This window comes from Coregonus clupeaformis, chromosome 26 (genome assembly GCF_020615455.1).
Source record: "Coregonus clupeaformis isolate EN_2021a chromosome 26, ASM2061545v1, whole genome shotgun sequence".
Classification (NCBI taxonomy): domain Eukaryota; kingdom Metazoa; phylum Chordata; class Actinopteri; order Salmoniformes; family Salmonidae; genus Coregonus; species Coregonus clupeaformis.
In genome coordinates this window covers 13,002,672-13,013,270 of record NC_059217.1, presented here as the reverse complement: position 1 = coordinate 13,013,270, position 10,599 = coordinate 13,002,672, and the positions used below count along the sequence as shown (strand labels likewise).

At 41.5% G+C, this 10,599-nt stretch overlaps 1 non-coding gene across 1 annotated transcript; it reads left to right on the top strand.

Annotated features, from left to right (window-relative positions):
• Positions 1 to 4,004: 4,004 nt before the first annotated feature.
• trnas-uga lies at positions 4,005 to 4,078 on the top strand. Its single transcript has one exon. It is a non-coding gene; the product is annotated as a tRNA-Ser (tRNA).
• The last annotated feature ends 6,521 nt before the right edge of the window (positions 4,079 to 10,599 follow it).

Below are 10,599 nucleotides of genomic sequence, written 5' to 3'. Positions count from 1 at the left end.
AAGTCCACAGACCCACTCCGAAAGGCTTTTGGAGGCATCATCTACTCAGTGGGTTTTGTCCATCATGTCTCGGGACCTATGCATTGCCACAATCATACCCTGGGTCTAGTTTTGTCCCGTGGAATAGATATTGTGGATCTAAATGCTTTTCCTCATAATCCTAGACAATGGGACCATCATCTTATTACGTTTGCAATCTCAACAAATCATTTGCTTAGACCCTAAACAAGGATTATCAAAAGCTGCGCTATAAATTCTCAGACAACCCAAAGATTCCTAGATGCCCTTCCAGACTCCCTCCACCTACCCAAGGACGTCGGGGTAGAAAAATCAGTTAACCACCTAACCAAGGATCTAAACTTAACCTTACTGTCATGGATCCCCCCGGTAATGCTGCTCATTCCGTTCACCAGCTCCGGAGGTCTACGTCACCTACCTTCTAGGCGTCACTGACCTGATTCATTACAACCAACCCCGGACTGTCTTGTCTCATTACGCACACCTGGTTCCCATTCCCCCTGATTAGTATGTGTATATATGTGCCCTCTGTTCCCCATTGTCCTTGTCGATTATTGTCCCATGTCCGTTGGTATTATGGGTCTCGTCCCGTGTATGCTCATTTGTTTGGGTTACACCCCTTGTGTTTGGTGGAGAGATAAAACCCCTAATACGTATTCCTGTGCCTGTCTTCCTATCATTATACAACGTGACACTTGCGTAATACTCTAGATGCGGTCGGCACCGCTAAACACACCAAAAAATGTGTCACAAGAAACTGCACAGAACTGCCAGGACCTCAGATCAATGGAGACACTTTAGTGTTTTTATCCTGTATCTCTCGAAATGTTCATGAAAATAGTAATGGCCTCTAAACCTTCCAACTGTCTACTGGAGTGGCAGTAATAAAGACTCCTGAAAAAGCCAAACCTTGTCTCAATTTTTTATATTTTCTTATATCGGCATATATCGAATCTCCCATTCCTCTCAATTTGACAAAAAGCTGTTGGTCAGCAACTCACTGCCTTCCTGAAGACAAATAATGTATACGAAACGCTCCAGTCTGGTTTTAGACCCCATCATAGTACTGAGACCGCACTTGTGAAGGTGGTAAATTACCTTTTAATGGCGTCAGACCAAAGCTCTGCGTCTGTCCTCATGCTCCTAAACCTTAGTGCTGCTTTCGACACCATCGATCACCACATTCTTTTTGAGAGATTGGAAACTGTAATTGGTCTACGCGGACAAGTTCTTGCCTGTGTTTAGATCTTATCTGACGGAAAGATATCAGTTCTGGTGTTTTTCAATTTCAGACTTTTATAATAGCTCATGTCCATAAGAACTATTGCCCCACCTTTGTCCGTGTTTTTTATGAATACATCCTTATTCTCCTGGAGTTCTTTTAGTGCTCATCTTTCGGCTGGAGGAAGATTGTGATATTGGGGTCCCTGGCCATTTTTTAATATAGTTTCCAATTCCTTTTCAACCAGTGGTGGAGAAAGCCAGGCCCTTACCTAGTATAGACTCCTGCATCAGTCGGTGTCAGGGATGTTTTGGAAAGGTTCAGGACAGGAACTTGGCGTCCTTGGTTACCGCCTTGGTGGTGACTAGGAGAATCTCTGAACTGCTCTGATTTTGGCAATCTCAGTCTCTTTCACCCTAATCGGGCATTCAAAGGACTTCACTTCATGGTCTTCACCACAGTTACAGCACTTTTCTCTTTTGCCATTTTCTTCTGCTACACATTCTCCTTCATAGTGGTTTTCCCCACATATCACATAACCTTGCCTTCTCCCTTCAGCAGACATTTGATACAGACACTTGATACATGTCCAAACATTTCATAGTTACTACATTGTAAAGGCCTGCATATAAACACTCTGACAGTGTAGTATATATCACAGCTGCACTCTGGTAGGGAGAGACTCACATAAAAGAAAACACAAGAACAGAAAAACTCTTCTCCTTCATGCCATTTACCACATGATTCTTCCTTCGTGCATCGACCGCTCCAGGTATGTTCTTTAATAGAGCAATATCAACTTCTTCCGAGACTCCAGAAATGACAAAGCATATCCATCAATCCGAGTGAAAATCAACACACGCCTTTTCTGGTCAGCAGAAACACTGGAAATCAAAACAAGCGCACTTCTCATGATCTTCACTGATTTCACTTTACCTTAAGCTTTCTCAAGTCAGGCATATATCTGTTTTCTATATACCATACTCCTACCAGACATGACGGGGTATTATCAAGACTAGCCATATTCTTTTCCACATCAATTTAGCTTATTTTCCCATTCTTTTGGACAATAGTCCATTCCTCCTTGTTTCCACTGCCATCAGATTCAAGTTATCCATCCGCTTCCGCCATTGTCCTCGCGTCCATCCACCTCCCATAGTCCTCCACTCCGGAAACCGTCATGACTCTGGCTAGCTTTTCTTAACCAGGCTGATTCCCCATAGGCTTGGGTTCAGAATTTCTACTTTTCTCATGCCAAGTAGGTCATAAATTATGGTTGTTTACGTTTCCTGTGTTTGGTAAACATTATTTGGTGGAGGTTGGTGTTAAATTCATTTGGCTTGTAGCTAGATGTTACTCATCCACAGCACAGTGCCTTAAGAAAATATGAATACCCCTTGACTTATTCCACATTTTGTTGTGTTACAGCCTGAATTCAGAAGGGATTAAATAGATATTTTCTCTTACCATCTACACACAATACCCCATAATGACAAAGTGAAAACATGTTTTTAGAAATATTTGCTAATTTATTGAAAATGAAATACAGAAATATCTAATTTACATAAGTATTCACACCCCTGATTCAATACATGTTAGAATCACCTTTGGCAGCGATTAAAGCTGTAAGTCTTTCTGGGTAAGTCTCTAAGCGCTTTGCTGGATTATACAATATTTGCACATTATTATTTTTAAAATTCTTTAAGCTCTGTCATTTTCAAGTCTTGCCATAGACATTCAATGTCGTCTTGGTAAGCAACTCCACTGGCTCCATTTGGCCTTGTGTTCTAGGTTATTGCACCCATAACATGAGCCACAACCATGCTGAAATATAAGAAGAATGGATTTGCCCCAAACATAACACTTTGTGTTCAGGACATAAAGTTCATTTCTTTGCCACATTTGTTGCAGTTTTATATTAGTGCCTTATTGCAAACAGGATGCATGTTTTCAAATATTTGTATTCTGGACAGGCTTCCTTCTTTTCACTTTGTAATTTAGGTTAGCATTGTGGAGTAACTACAATGTTGATCCATCCCCAGTTTTCTCCTGTCACAGCCATTAAACTTTGTAACTGTTTTAATGTCACCATTGGTCTCATGGTGAAATCCCTGAGCGGTTTCCGCCTGTATCTTGTAGTGACTGGTTGTATTGATACACCATCCATAGAGTAATTAATAACTTCACCATGGTCAAAGGGATATTCAATGTGTGCTTTATTTTTATTTTTACCCATCTACCAATAGGTGCCCTTCTTTGAGAGGAATTGGAAAACCTTCCTGGTCTTTGTGCTTGAATCTGGGTTTGAAATTCATTGCTCGACTGTGGGACCTTACAATTATCTGTATGTGTGGGGTAGAGATGAGGTAGGCCAGTGACACAAAATAAAAAGTCAAGGGGTGTGAATACTTTCTGAAGGCACTCTGTGTGTGTGTGTGTGTGTGTGTGTGTCTGTTTTGCACTGCTGCTGCATGCTGTCACTGGTTAATGTTAAATCATAAGGCGACATAGTCCTAAGTGTCCTGACTGTGTGGTGCCTTGTGATGTATATCAGTGCGATATGTTTAATAAGCAAACTAATGTAAACAGTCATCCATAATATTCCCCAGCAGTCTTGTCATGCTGCGGGATTTATGTCTGTTCTCATGTGACCGTGGGCTTTGTCACTCAATTTAAAAACGAAAAACCAATGAGATAGGGAGATTGTTTGTCTATGTGTATTTACAGCCAGAGGATTTTCCAGAGGATTCCCCTCCAACTAGGGGTCCCGTGTGGCTCAGTTGTTAGAGCATGGCGCTTGAAACGCCAGGGTTGTGGGTTCGATTCCCACGGGAGACCAGTGTGAAAATGTATGAACTCACTACTGTAAGTCGCTCTGGATAATAGCGTCTGCTAAATGACTAAAATGTAAAAACTAAGCATTGCAGACCATATTTGTGCGAAGAAAAGGGTCTGTGAATTCCATTTACAGGAGCTGTGACATAAATGTATACAAAAATGGCAGGCACAAGCTTAGTTCTACAGTAGCAAGGCAGTAGATACTATAAGCAAAATGTGGCTTGAAGCCCTACTTCTTTCAAACAACGGTGTTTGATCTTGAGATAATAATGCCATGGTAAGAGGGGACAGGACACACACACAGCCTAGAAACCAAGTGAGAGTTTAAGTATTTTTGGGTCAACTCATTCAATATGATAATAACAAAGGGGATACCTAGTCAGTTGCACAACTGAATGCATTCAACTGAAATGTGTCTTCCGCATTTAACCCAACCCCCTCTGAATCAGAGAGGTGCAGGGGGCTGCGTTAATCGACATCATTGGCACCAGTTGTTGTTGGGGGTTAACTGCCTTGCTCAATCAGTAGAATGTCAGATAATTTTTCCACCTTGCCAGCTCTGGGATTCAAACCAGCGACCTTTCGGTTACTGGCCCAACGCTCTTAACCACTAGGCTACCTACCACCCATACAACGCAGGTACAAAGCAAATGACAATGAAGCAGCAAGTAAACATCCTCCCTTACTTCAACCGCAGCTCAATTAAGCAGATGGAGAGTATTTTTGCTAAAAAAATGTAGTGACTGACTTACCTTTCCCTGTGGGTTCCAGGAATTGTTATTCCAAGAGGTTAGGATTTTGTCTCAGGGCATTACTTGGAAACTCCGATTTAAGTGAATTCTTGCGGCCACTCAAAGGTAAAGAGCATGCGGTTTTGTGAAGTCGTGGGACTTGAGTGTCTGTGAGTGCCAATATTTCAGTCCTCCTTTTCCCCTAACAGCTATACTATTGTATGTCCATGTCAAGATCCAAATAAAGGCTGTTATGTGGGAGTTAATTAAAAACAACAATTAATACCACCTACCTCATACACTGGTATCAGACCATTATTCTCTTTCTAACGGGGTGTGTGTTACTTTGCCCTGTCATCTGCTGACTCTGCCTCGCCCCCACACCAAAGAGAGGGCTAGTTCATGCCTCTTTCACCATGAGGCTACATGTGTAATAAAGCTGATCATCTGGAGTCATGCTGCACAGGGGTGAGGAAAGAGTGACAGAAGGAGAAGCCAAGAGGTGTTGAAACATTATGTTCAGCTTTAGAGGGGAGTGTTTCTATGGTAGTTGTAAGCAATGTCGGGTAGCACTTTATCTTACTAATGGTAATGTAACAGGACTTTCCAGGTATTTACTCAAAGTACATGGTGAAATAGTAATTAAACAGTAATGACGTATGAATTACTTGTTTGTTTCTTTGGTAGTTATCAATTTTGTTGTATTCTATAAAGGTAAGTGCCATAAAATGGCAATTGTTACCACATAATTTCTTAATAGGCCTCAAAATACCGGGTAACAGTGGAAACAGTAAAAACAGGTAATGTGAGGAACAAAATCAAACAGACAGGGAGACGTGCACATAACCTTACAGTTCAAGTTAATGTACTTAGTCTCGATTCTCTCCAACCATCCATGTCACAAGTTCAAGGTTCTGTGTAACAAACATGCCTTCCCTCCATTACACATGCTATCAACAGGAAATGAAAGGAAGCACTTGCATAATTTTCTAAGAAAGGAGCAGAGGAGTTGTATGTGGATTATAAGCAGAATATGCAGAGAGTAATAGGTCCCACTGGACACAAACTTTGGACCTTGAAAACTAGTCTGTCATTTAAATTGGGTAGAAAGTTATGTTCGATAGAATGTGGAAACAACATTCATTCTTACAAATTTGTGCCCTGTGGGAAAGGGGTGTGAGGTACACTTGAAGAGTGTGTGAGGGGGACATAGGAGAAAGTGTATGTGAGTGTGTTAGTGGGTTACTCACTCAGACACTGCAGACCATGCTTTCTCTGCAGGGCCTTACTGCACAGCGAGCATGTGGCACAGCTGGAGAAGGAGCCTGGCATCAGCTGATGCCCATTGCTACTACTGCGACGCAGTTTCTCTTCCTCTTTGGGTTCCCTCTCTTTCTCCTTCCCCTTCTCTCTCTGCTGATCTTTCTCTCGGTTCTTACCCTGCTGGGGGGGAAAACAATTGTAGCTTTAGTCTTTGACACTGTACTTTTAATACAGTTCTGTGGTGATCACTTTTTTTAATACAACATAAGAAGTGACTGTATCATGAGTTTTTTTTTCTTTTTTTTAATGATATTAATTTACCGAACGCTATACTGCAGTATGACACAACATTTAAATGAGGAACCACTATATATACAGTTGAAGTCGGAAGTTTACATACACTTAGAATGGAGTTATTAAATCTCGTTTTTCAACCACTCCACAAATGTCTTGTTAGCAAACTATAGTTTTGGCAAGTCGGTTAGGACATCTACTTTGTGCATGATGTCGTATCGAGTGAGTGGTGGCAATTATTGCTGATGAACAAAAGGAGTCTGCTCATACGGAACGTTGATCATAAGGTTTATTCAGATCACAAGCTTCAGCATGGGTAACAGACTCGCGAGGTCTGGAGAGCAGTGTCCTCCAATTCTAATGACTGCTCTGCCCGCTCTTCTTCGTGTACCCCTATTTATAAACAATGCAACAAGATGGGCTCCCTCTTCTGGCCAATCACCAGTTTACAACACACTTCCTGTCTATTGTATGTGAACATTGTCTTTTGATACTAAAATAACCAACATTCCATTTCTTCATGAAAAACATTTAACAAAGACATAATCTTAATACACTACAATGACACAAGTCATTTTTCCAACAATTGTTTACAGACAGATTATTTCACTTATAATTCACTGTATCACAATTCCAGTGGGTCAGAAGTTTACATACACTAAGTTGACTGTGCCTTTAAACAGCTTAAAATTCCAGAAAATGATGTAATGGCTTTAGAAGCTTCTGATAGGCTAATTGACATCCTTTGAGTCAATTGGAGGTGTACCTGAGGATGTATTTCAAGGCTACCTTCAAACTCAGTGCCTCTTTGCTTGACATCATGAATAAAAAAAATTAAAAAATGGTCGACCTCCACAAGTCTGGTTCATCCTTGGGAGCAATTTCCAAACGCCTGAAGGTACCATGTTCATCTGTACAAACAATAGTACGCAAGTATAAACACCATGGGACCACGCAGCCATCATACCGCTCAGGAAGGAGACGCGTTCTGTCTCCTAGAGATGAAAGTACTTTGGTGTGAAAATTGCAAATCAATCCCAGAACAACAGCAAAGGACCTTGTGAAGATGCTGGAGGAAACAGGTACAAAAGTATCTATATCCACAGTAAAACGAGTCCTATATCGACATAACCTGAAAGGCAGCTCAGCAAGGAAGAAGCCACTGCTCCAAAACCGCCATTAAAAAGCCAGACTACGGTTTGCAACTGCACATGGGGACAAAGATTGTACTTTTTGGAGAAATGTCCTCTGGTCTGATGAAACAAAAATAGAACTGTTTGGCCATAATGACCATCGTTATGTTTGGAGGAAAAAGGGGGTTGCTTGCAAGTCGAAGAACACCATCCCAACCGTGACACACAGGGGTGGCAGCATCATGTTGTGGGGGTGCTTTGCTGCAGGAGGGACTGGTGCACTTCACAAAATAGATGGCATCATGAGGAAGGAAAATTATGTGGATATATTGAAGCAACATCTCAAGACATCAGTCAGGAAGTTAAAGCTTGGTCGCAAATGGGTCTTCCAAATGGACAATGACCTCAAGCATACTTCCAAAGTTGTGGCAAAATGGCTTAAGGACAACAAAGTCAAGGTATTGGAGTGGCCATCACAAAGCCCTGACCTCAATCCTACAGAACATTTGTGGGCAGAACTGAAAAAGCGTGTGCGAGCAAGGAGGCCTACAAACCTGACTCAGTTACACCAACTCTGTCAGGAGGAATGGGCCAAAATTCACCCAACTTATTGTGGGAAGCTTGTGGAAGGCTACCCAAAACGTTTGACCCAAGTTAAACAATTTAAAGGCAATGCTACCAAATACTAATTGAGTGTATGTAAACTTCTGACCCACTGGGAATGTGATGAAAGAAAGAAAAGCTGAAATAAATAATTATCTCTACTATTATTCTGACATTTCACATTCTTAAAATAAAGTGGTGATCCTAACTGACCTAAGACAGGGAATTTTTGCTAGGATTAAATGTCAGGAATTGTGAAAAACTGAGTTTAAATGTATTTGGCTAAGGTGTATGTAAACTTCCGACTTCAACTGTAACAGGGCAACAGGGCTGATTAGGAAGATTAGGGTGTAGAGAGACTTGCAGTTGGACATTCTGTTCACACACACTAACATGATGAAATTAAGATGTAAATGAACAATAGCTTTCACATTTCAAATTTACTGTAATGTTGCTCAGGACCGAGGACTTAATCCCTAATCATATGATGTTGAAGTCAACATATCCTAGCTAAAAAGTCAGCGTGAACAATAAATGTAACAAACATCTTTGCAGTAACAAACTACAGTAATTCTGCTAAATCAGTTTCCCAAGTTATCAAAAAGTTCCTCACATAGCTACTACTTATCATGCGAGCTCACACCGCACCCTGTCGTTAACATGTTGAGGGTGTGTACACAGTACTGTACATCCGGTTTCAGTACAGTACAGCATGTGTTGTTTTGGTTCACCTTGTCTTTGTTGAAGGAGCCAGCCATTTTGCTCTTCAGGGAGCTCAGGGTGCGCTTCACTTTTGTTCCCTTCTCCACTTTCTCTGTCCTGTCCTCCTCCTCTTCATTTCTATCAAGCAGAAGACAAAAGACTTAAGTCTATTAATATATTTTAAAGTTGAGTTCATATCTGATGGCAGACGTGGCCCGAATTATCAATGAAATTACAAAATAATATGTATGAAATGAATTTCAGACTAAAAGAAGGCATGTCAATCAATCTCAATCTCCATAAAGTGTAAACTAAAGGGAGTGTGAAATCATATGGATATGGGTGACTTACTTATTGGAGAGAAATTTGTACCAGGTGACATTACTTCCTGACTCCTTCCCCTCAGGCCTCGTGGTCCTCTGCTTGGCTCTGTGGAGGAGAAGACATCGGCTGGACAGTTACTCTGGTTCAATAACACAGCACTTTATTATTGAGCAAAACACTGAGCATAATAACATCTGACTACAGGATGCTTCATTGAGGCAGTTGTATGTCATTCTCAGGTACGTTCTCAAACAGAGGAAAAGCTCTAATCAAGTGCTCATGCAGTTAAAACTAAAATACCTACAGTGGGCACCATTTATCAATAACTGTGTCATTTTGCAGAGGCTGTCACCCACCCAGTGTAACATAGCATAAGCTCATGCTAATTCCACACCATTGATTCACACGTACACACACACACACACTGCCCTTGGCCAGTGATTCTCCATGCTTCTACCCAGCCTTGCTCTGTTAGTCTGTAGGGTTTGTTGGGATGGGGGTGCATCCGGGAACAAGCAGGCCTCCCTGGCCTGTTTACTTACCCGTGGTACTGCTTTAGCTCTTGCAGAACTTTCTGTACCATCAGCCTAAAACAAAACAAGACACTGGGACTGAGAGTGGGTCTGGGGGCAGGGAGTGTTGGGCGCTGGGCGTCAGACTGCAGGGATATTATTTAGAGACTCACACGCAAGCATGTACGTCTGCACGCACACCCGCACACAAGCACACAGACAAACACACACGCACGCACACAAACACACATACAATCCCACACACGCAAAGGGGCTATCTAAGGAGCTGGGAGAGAGAGGACTGGAGGAGGAACAGTCTGAAGACATACGGCATGGAGCAGAGATTCAAAACGGGAACAGGGAAAGCCCTGTAGACTCTGTGGGAGTTGGCTGCGCTGAAGAAGAAGAAAAGGGGAGGAACACCCCTTTAAAAAGGGATTTGTTTGTATGTTAATCCAACAATGTTTAATGTGAATCACTCGACCTTAAAGTAAATACACTTTATCAATGCGGAGGGACATTGATACAGTGACTGTGTTACATTTCAAATCAAATTAAGCTTTATTTATACAGCACATTTCAAACATAGAATGCAATGCAATTTGCTTCACAGGAAAAAACAAATAAAAACAATGAAAATAAAAACGGAAATATTTACTACACAACAAACATAAGAGGATAAAAAATTTAAAAATAACAATAAAAACTGAACGACTAAAAAGCACCCTAAGGAAAAGCAAAGCTAAAAAGATGTGTTTTAAGATCTCTTTTAAATATGTCCACAGTTTCGGCCCCACTCACGTTCTCTGGCAGGCTATTCCAGAGGCTGGGGGCATAGTAACTAAAGGCTGCCTCTCCATGCCTCTTGGTCCTAGGCTTTGGGATAGTTAAAAGGCCAGTGCCTGAGGTCCTGAGGGACCTACTGGGTACATAACTTAAAAGCATGTCTGACATGTATT